Source organism: Zingiber officinale, chromosome 9B, assembly GCF_018446385.1.
Source record: "Zingiber officinale cultivar Zhangliang chromosome 9B, Zo_v1.1, whole genome shotgun sequence".
NCBI classification, from domain to species: Eukaryota; Viridiplantae; Streptophyta; class Magnoliopsida; order Zingiberales; family Zingiberaceae; genus Zingiber; species Zingiber officinale.
In genome coordinates, this window is record NC_056003.1 from 104,081,767 (window position 1) to 104,088,997 (window position 7,231).

The 7,231-nt window shown below is 35.1% G+C and overlaps 1 long non-coding RNA gene across 3 annotated transcripts; it reads right to left on the minus strand.

Moving 5' to 3' along the window:
* Window positions 1-290: 290 nt before the first annotated feature.
* LOC122024192 lies at window positions 291-3,747 on the minus strand. Of its 3 annotated transcripts, XR_006123358.1 has the most exons (4): window positions 3,390-3,747; window positions 833-1,563; window positions 684-749; window positions 292-570 (listed from the first exon to the last, which is right to left on the minus strand). It is a non-coding gene; the product is annotated as an uncharacterized LOC122024192 (long non-coding RNA). The 3 variants fall into 3 exon arrangements; XR_006123357.1 differs by having other exon boundaries at window positions 291-570; window positions 833-3,747; XR_006123359.1 differs by having other exon boundaries at window positions 291-591; window positions 833-3,747.
* Window positions 3,748-7,231: the final 3,484 nt, after the last annotated feature.

Genomic DNA, 7,231 nt, shown 5'->3' on the forward strand with positions numbered 1-7,231 from the left:
AATCTCTGGATCTTCATCAACGGACGATATCTGATCCTCATTAGGTCGGATGGACCAGATTCTTGATGGATGGCTCAGATCTCTCTAATCTTCAATGAACGGTCCAAATCGATCCAAAGCTTGATCGACTTGTTTAACCCTAGATTTGAGCCCAATTATGGTCTGATCTGATCGGGTCCATGACCCTTTTTATGCCTACAAAATAATAATCAAATATTAGCATCAAATACCATGATAATAGGCTAATTTGTAATTAGGTCCAAGATCACATGCAATTTATGAAATGTAGAGTAAACATGAGTTTAAGCTATGAATAAACCATTAAAAACATGGATTATGAATTAAAATAATGTAGTAAAATCATGGTTATCAAGGTCCTTGTGCTGAAATCCTTCTTCTTCTTGGTGAACATTCTCCTTATCATGTTCACCAGTTGCTCTTTTGCATCTGAGTCTGAGTTAGATTCAAATTCTGCCTTTTGCTTGGTCTTGTTCTTTGTATGCTTTGTAGAATTTACAAGGAAAACTACACCTTTCTCGGTCCTTTGGGTGTTAATTTCTTCATGCAGTTCTAGTTCACAAAATAATTCATCTAATTTAAGTTTATTTAAATTTCTCAAAACTTTATAGGCATCTACTATAGATGCCCACAATGCATTTCGGGAAAATGAATTTAGAGCATACCTTATGACATCCCAGTTTTGAAACTCATGGCAGATGAGGTGCAACCCGTTGAGGATGCCTTTGATCCTTGCATGAAGTTGTGTTGTCATTTTTGCATCCTACATTTTGATATTGAATAATGAATTTAATAATACATCTCTTTTTGTTACCTTCGTGTCACTGGTGCCCTCGTGCTGTTTGATTAGCTTGTCCAATAGCTCCTTTGCATTTTCAAATAGGTCAACCCGGTTGAGTTCCTCCTTTGTCAGTCTGCACTGGAGGGTGTTTAGTGCTTTAGTCCAAATCAATAGGTTCTTTGGTTGCTTCGTCAACCGATGCCTGGTACCCACGTTAGATTGAGAACCACTTATCGATGTCCATCTTGAGGTACACCTCTATTCTCCTCTTCTAATACGGGAAGTCATCCCTGGTGAAGAGTGGAGGATGCGCGGTGCTGAAGCCTTCGCTTTGGGCCATTAGAATCTTGCACACAAAAAATAAGCAACAAAAGAAATCCCAAAACTAGGTCTTGGATTAGTAGTGTGGGAAATGATAAAGATAAGAAAACTTGATTTATATTGCACCAGTTTGAGCAATTCAAAGAAATTACAACGGGAAAATTTTCTAAAGAGGTAATTATACCAATTCAGAAAGACTAAAAAAAACTCAAAGTCGAAACAAAAGAAAACAAAAAGAATCTAGATCCAATGATACCTACACAAATGAAAATATATCATTGACTAATATGTAGTAAGAATTGATAAAAAATTAAAATATTACCCAGTGTTGTATCGGATGAAGCAGATATTATCTCTGTTTGATGCTCCAAACTGAGCAGCAATATGTTGTGACAATTTATTGTCTTCTTTGCTCACACCATATGTAGGTATATGACCAAAATCTACAAATGAAACATACTCGGCTCTATTTTCTTTCTTCAAGTATTTGTAAAGGTAACTACAAGGTAATTATAAGGTAATGACAAAATAATGGTAAATCTAAATATACCCCATGTAAATCAAAACAAAAGCATGTGAACAAATATTGTGAACAAAGCATAGCATGTGAACAAATATAGTATTTAAGACAACATACCTCATGTAAACTGCAAACTGAAATATAAAAAGTATAATGTTAATAACTTGGTTTGAGATTTTGCTTCAATCAAATAATAATAAATTAATCAGGATGTATTAAGATTTATGACCTTAGAAATAGTAGTTCTGAAAATATTAATAAAAGTATGAAAATAAAGTTGTTAGATAAACCACTAATGAATCATCATGCATAGTCATGACACTAGAAAGCATACCAACCATGCAACTAGAAGAGGTCATTTTCCTAATATATCTATAACCTTAGAATAATTCTATGGTGACCTCTTTCTCGAACCTAGAGTTAAAATTTGAAAAGAAATAGTTAAATTCATCAATCCCCAATTACAAATCTAGGTATTTGAATGTCATATAGGTATTTCTCGACATGCATAAATAACATTTGGTTTGATATACATGTTTAGTAGTAATAATAGAATGTCAAGGCAGATGTTGTTGTTGTTAATATTTGGGTAATAGACTTTTGTTCAAAAAGATACCTGCAAGATCAGTGTATTATTTAGATATCATGAAAAGGAATCATGAGTCAAATGAAATTCCTTTAATATTGTGTTGACTTGAAACAGAGGAATTAGGAGAGAAGAAATGTAATTAAATTGAAAAGCAGCAAATTATGTTTTTCTCTTTCACTTTTGTTCAACTAAACGCATCATAAGATAAACGCTTTCATGAAAATATATATACCTATTCCCTTCGCATGATATATAAATTAAAATGCAATAATTTTCAATGCAAGGGCAAAGCTTAAGGAAAAAGACGTTAGCCTTACTACAAGTTTATTATAAGACTGGACAGGTTGAAAAGGGCAAAAACAAAGAAAATGATTAATCACACCTTAAAATATTCAAGGTGAAAGAACCATTTGCTGTAGATATTCATGAAGAGTCATAATATCAAATCAACCACCAAAATACTCATCTTAACATATTTTTTTTTGTTGGCAAAATGGACATGTCAGGAAACTCTACTAAATAAAGTAGTATGAATATCTAATTGAGTAAAAAGCAAGCTCAATATAAGATCCAATAATTGAAGATAAGTAGAGCACAAGACATAATTGGCCATATGATAAAATAACAAGGAGACAGAAGAAAAATCCAGAGCTAGCAAAGAGAGAAATTGAAGTAGATAGCATAAATAAACAGAGCCTTAAATCAGTAGTGATAAATAAAGTATATAGCATTTCTAATCCTTTTTACAACTACAGTTTCCATAGACAAGTGAATATGCACCTCTAATGCACTATCTAATATTGATGTTCAATTTTCTAATTTAACTTGATCCATCATACGCCATCAACCTAATTGATGGAAATCAAATGGAGTCTACAACCAACTAGTGAAGAAAAGTCAAGATCAACATATTAGGTAAACATAAGATGTACTATTAACCAAAAGGAAAAAATGTTCAAAGCATTGATGAATCAATCTCTAGAAACAAAAGAAATCTGCTAGAAAAATCAAGCAAAAATTCAACTTGCATCAAGAAAAATAACAAAAGGGTTCCTGCAATGTAAAACTAAAATCAAAATCAATTCTTTAAAATCGGCATGAGAAAGAAGGAGAGAAACGCCCTAGGCGAATCAACCATGCTTCGTTCCTCTTATCCATACCTCTCTCGACGAGGGAGGTGGAGACTGTGTGGATGGAAGTTATAGGAAAGCCTCGCCTCAAGCGTAGCAGCGACGTGGGGTGCTTCCGCCAAAGTGGAGAGCTGACACAGTGTAGGGGAAGAACTGTTGTGACCTCTTGGACCTGCGGAGGTTGGAGGAGAAGAGGCAGGACAAGGAGCGTGGTGTGGAGAGATGGCACCTGTAGGACAAGGAGCATGATAAGGAGCGAAGTAGCACAACCCTCACCGTGTCGCCCTCCGCCCTTGCCTTTGATTTCCAAGAGAGAAGACCAAGGAGATAGAGCTTGAAGATAAAGAGGTGATTGTTTAGCAGATGGGTCACCGACCCCTTTCTTGTGAAACTTAAAACCCTAGACAAGGGAAGAATGTTATAAGGATTAAAATATTTTAACCGGTTTAAAATTATTACTTCAGTATTTAGACATATCAATTTTATTTTATGTCTTAATACTTCATCAAATATACAATATGAAGTAAAATATAAGATAAAATTAAAAGTGGGGTCCATATTTGTTAACTATGAAGTCTAAAGTGATATTTACTATACCAAATTTATTACTGAAGTTAATTATCATATATTACTTCATAATTAATAATTGCCGAAGTAAACAGTAGCGAAGTCTATTAATAAAATTCACATAGTGTCTCCTTGCTCAATTGGTGGTTATACCAATTTAAAATGAACAGGGTTCTGAAACCACTTGTAGGATCCATGCACATGGGGGGGGGGGGGAGGGGGGTGAATCACGTGACTTTTAAAAACTTGTCATCTTAACGTTTTGACATCCAAGTATAATGGAAAAATTAAAAACAGTTAGGTAGAGAAAAGCATAATACCTCCATTTTACGCTTATAAAGCATGAACTCCCCTTCAAACTTTAGCAGGTAGATGCTAGATTTGACCATCTTCTTCTTACTTTAGTTAGCAGTTAATCTTTCTAAAGCAGTTTGACTTTGATATCAATTGTTGGATCATTGTTAACCGGCTAGAGGGGGTGAATAACCCTAAACATAAAGTTAGAATAATTCTCTTGCTATTAATCTTAGCAAGAACACAAAATTAGAAAACATATATAATTAACATAAAAACAATAACATAAAAAAAAATAGTAAGAAGGTTAAGGATTTACTTGATTAGTTAATAGGGCTATAATCGAGTCAAGCCGAGCCGAGCTTGGTGTCGGCCTTTTTCACATGTCACGTGGCACATCCAAATTAATAAATATTGGAACTCATTTAACTAAAGAAAACTCGTGTAGTATGGAGTCCCAAGTCGTATTTTTCCAAGGATAACTAGTGAGTGTGTGTTAATTCTATAATTAATTCCAATCAATTCCTTACATCAACAAATTCAACTTAGCACTTCCATTTAACTCACAATTCAATTAAATTCATCTAATAAATTCAAGTATTCACTCAAAGGAAATCAATCTCATCTAATCATGATTCTCTTCCATCTTAACAAATTAGCATCAACTAAATTCTGATTCTTATGCCACATTGAATCAAATGAGTCAATTAATGTATCTTATACTCAAATTCACAGTTATAAATCATTCAACATTCTCATTCACAGTAAAAATTTAAATCTCAAGTTAAGCATTCATCATTCAAACTTGTTCACCATCGTAAGGATTAAATGTGCAGAACAAAGAATTACTAACTAAATCATAAAAACCTACAAACTATCAGTATCAGTATTGCAAACAAAACCTAACAGAACATAGATTACTTTCAAAGGGTCAGTAATGTCGAGATTGCAAACAAGAAATCAAAACCAAAATTACAAAAACTCAAACGTAAATGAAATTGCAATGTAAAGAATCAAATCTGAAGATCTGAGCAATGTAATGGAGAATTCAAACTAATTGCAAGAAGGGTAAACGTTCCTTATCCACAGATCAAGAAACTAAGTTTCTTCCCACTGCCATCACATAATGCCTCCTCTGGGAACGCCTCTCGGGAAATCTCCGGAAATCAGCCAAGCTCACAGCTAGCACAGACGAATTGCACAACTCCTGGGAATGCCTCTCAAGCTTGCAATCGCCTGGCACATCAACGCGCGAAGAACAGAGATGCTGAGTTGTGGAATTTGCGGACTCAAATTGATTGATCGGATCGATTCGGTTGTCGTGGATGGAATGGTAGTCGGAAGAAGATCGGAGCTTCTGGGAATGCCTCTCGAGCTCCAGTGATGGTGGAAATCGCGGATCGGAGAACGCCCCTAAATCTGGATCGCGAACTGGACAGAACCTCAACTGTGGACTGGGAACGCCTCTGCCACTCTCTGTGCCCTCGGACGCTGGTCGCCACTCACTCGGAGATTGCCGGCGATGAAGAAGTCCAGCTCTCAGATATGGAAGATGGAATGGGAACTGCAGTTGTCGTGCGAAGAAGAAGATGACACTGTAGAAGAAATCGTGAAGCCAAGCCCAGCTTCACTGTAGCTTCTCGCGGCCTTTTAAATCTCCTCAGATTTGATCGGACAGCTGGGATGCTTCGGAGCTAAATCAACGGTGAAAGATGACCTAAAATCCGATCCAACAGTACCGATCTTCATCTACAGTTCAGATCTGCTCATCATTAAGTAGGATGGACCAGATGCTTTGCGGATGACTCAGATCTCTCTAATCTTCAATGGATGGTCCAAATCGATCCAAAGCTTGATCTCCTCATTTAGCCCTAGATTTGAGCCCAAATGTGGCATGATTTGATCTAGCCCATGCCCCTTTTGATGCCTACAAAATAATAAACAAATATTAGCATAAAAAACCATGAAAATAAACTAATTTGCAATGAAGTCCAAAATCAAATGTAATTACAAAATGTAATGTAAATGTGAGTTTAAGCTATGAATATACCATCAAAAATATGCATTATGAATCAAAATAATATAGCTAAATCATGATTATCAAATCCCCCACACTTAGTCTTGGACGTCCCGTTCAAGTCAAGAAAAACCTAAAATCATCTCCATACAAATTCCCTAGCAATACCTAGAAGATAGTAAAAGGTAATTAACTAAGGTCATCTTGAAGATCACAAACAATCATGAATACAATCGAAACAATAATCAGTAGATATGATGATTTCAATCCAATTGAAAAATTAAGCAAGTTGCAATCTCATAAGGTGTTAACCTATTCTAGCCCTCACACTCAAAATTGCATATAAGTGGAGCTCACTCAATGTCACTCACAACATTTCACTACCATAAGCTTGCTTAGTTTCTAATTCTCCACCACTATAAACATAGCATACATGAATCAAAAGGATTTTATCAACAAGAATTGAAATGGAATCAAAAATAATAATGACAATGAATGAAATAGGTAAAAGAAAAGAATTCAATGAAAAATTGAGAAGATAAGAGTATTGGAGGAATATACTTGATGAGTTGACCATTTTGATGTGAAAAGAGATGAATACCATTTGTTATTATCACTTCAAAGTATCAAGCTAACCCCTTCTTCAATTTGATGACAAATAAAAAATCTTGATACTCTATCTTCACAATTGATACTCCCTTGATGTGCCATTTTTTTTCTTCACTGTCACTGTTTTTTTTTCACTGTTTTTCTACTTCAATTTCACACTTGGAAGCTAAAACAAACTTAAATCACCTTATGAGGAAAAGTTCCCTCCCCCACACTTAGAACATTGGCCGTCTCGGACAATAGAATATTTCTTGAATGCAAATCAGAATTTCAGTTTCAGAATTCCATATTTAAAGCAACTTAAGGTTTGGATTCATTCCTCAAGTCTTCTCCTTGAGCACACTGATTAGACTAAAATCTTCCAAAATTTGATTCGAGCTTTGCA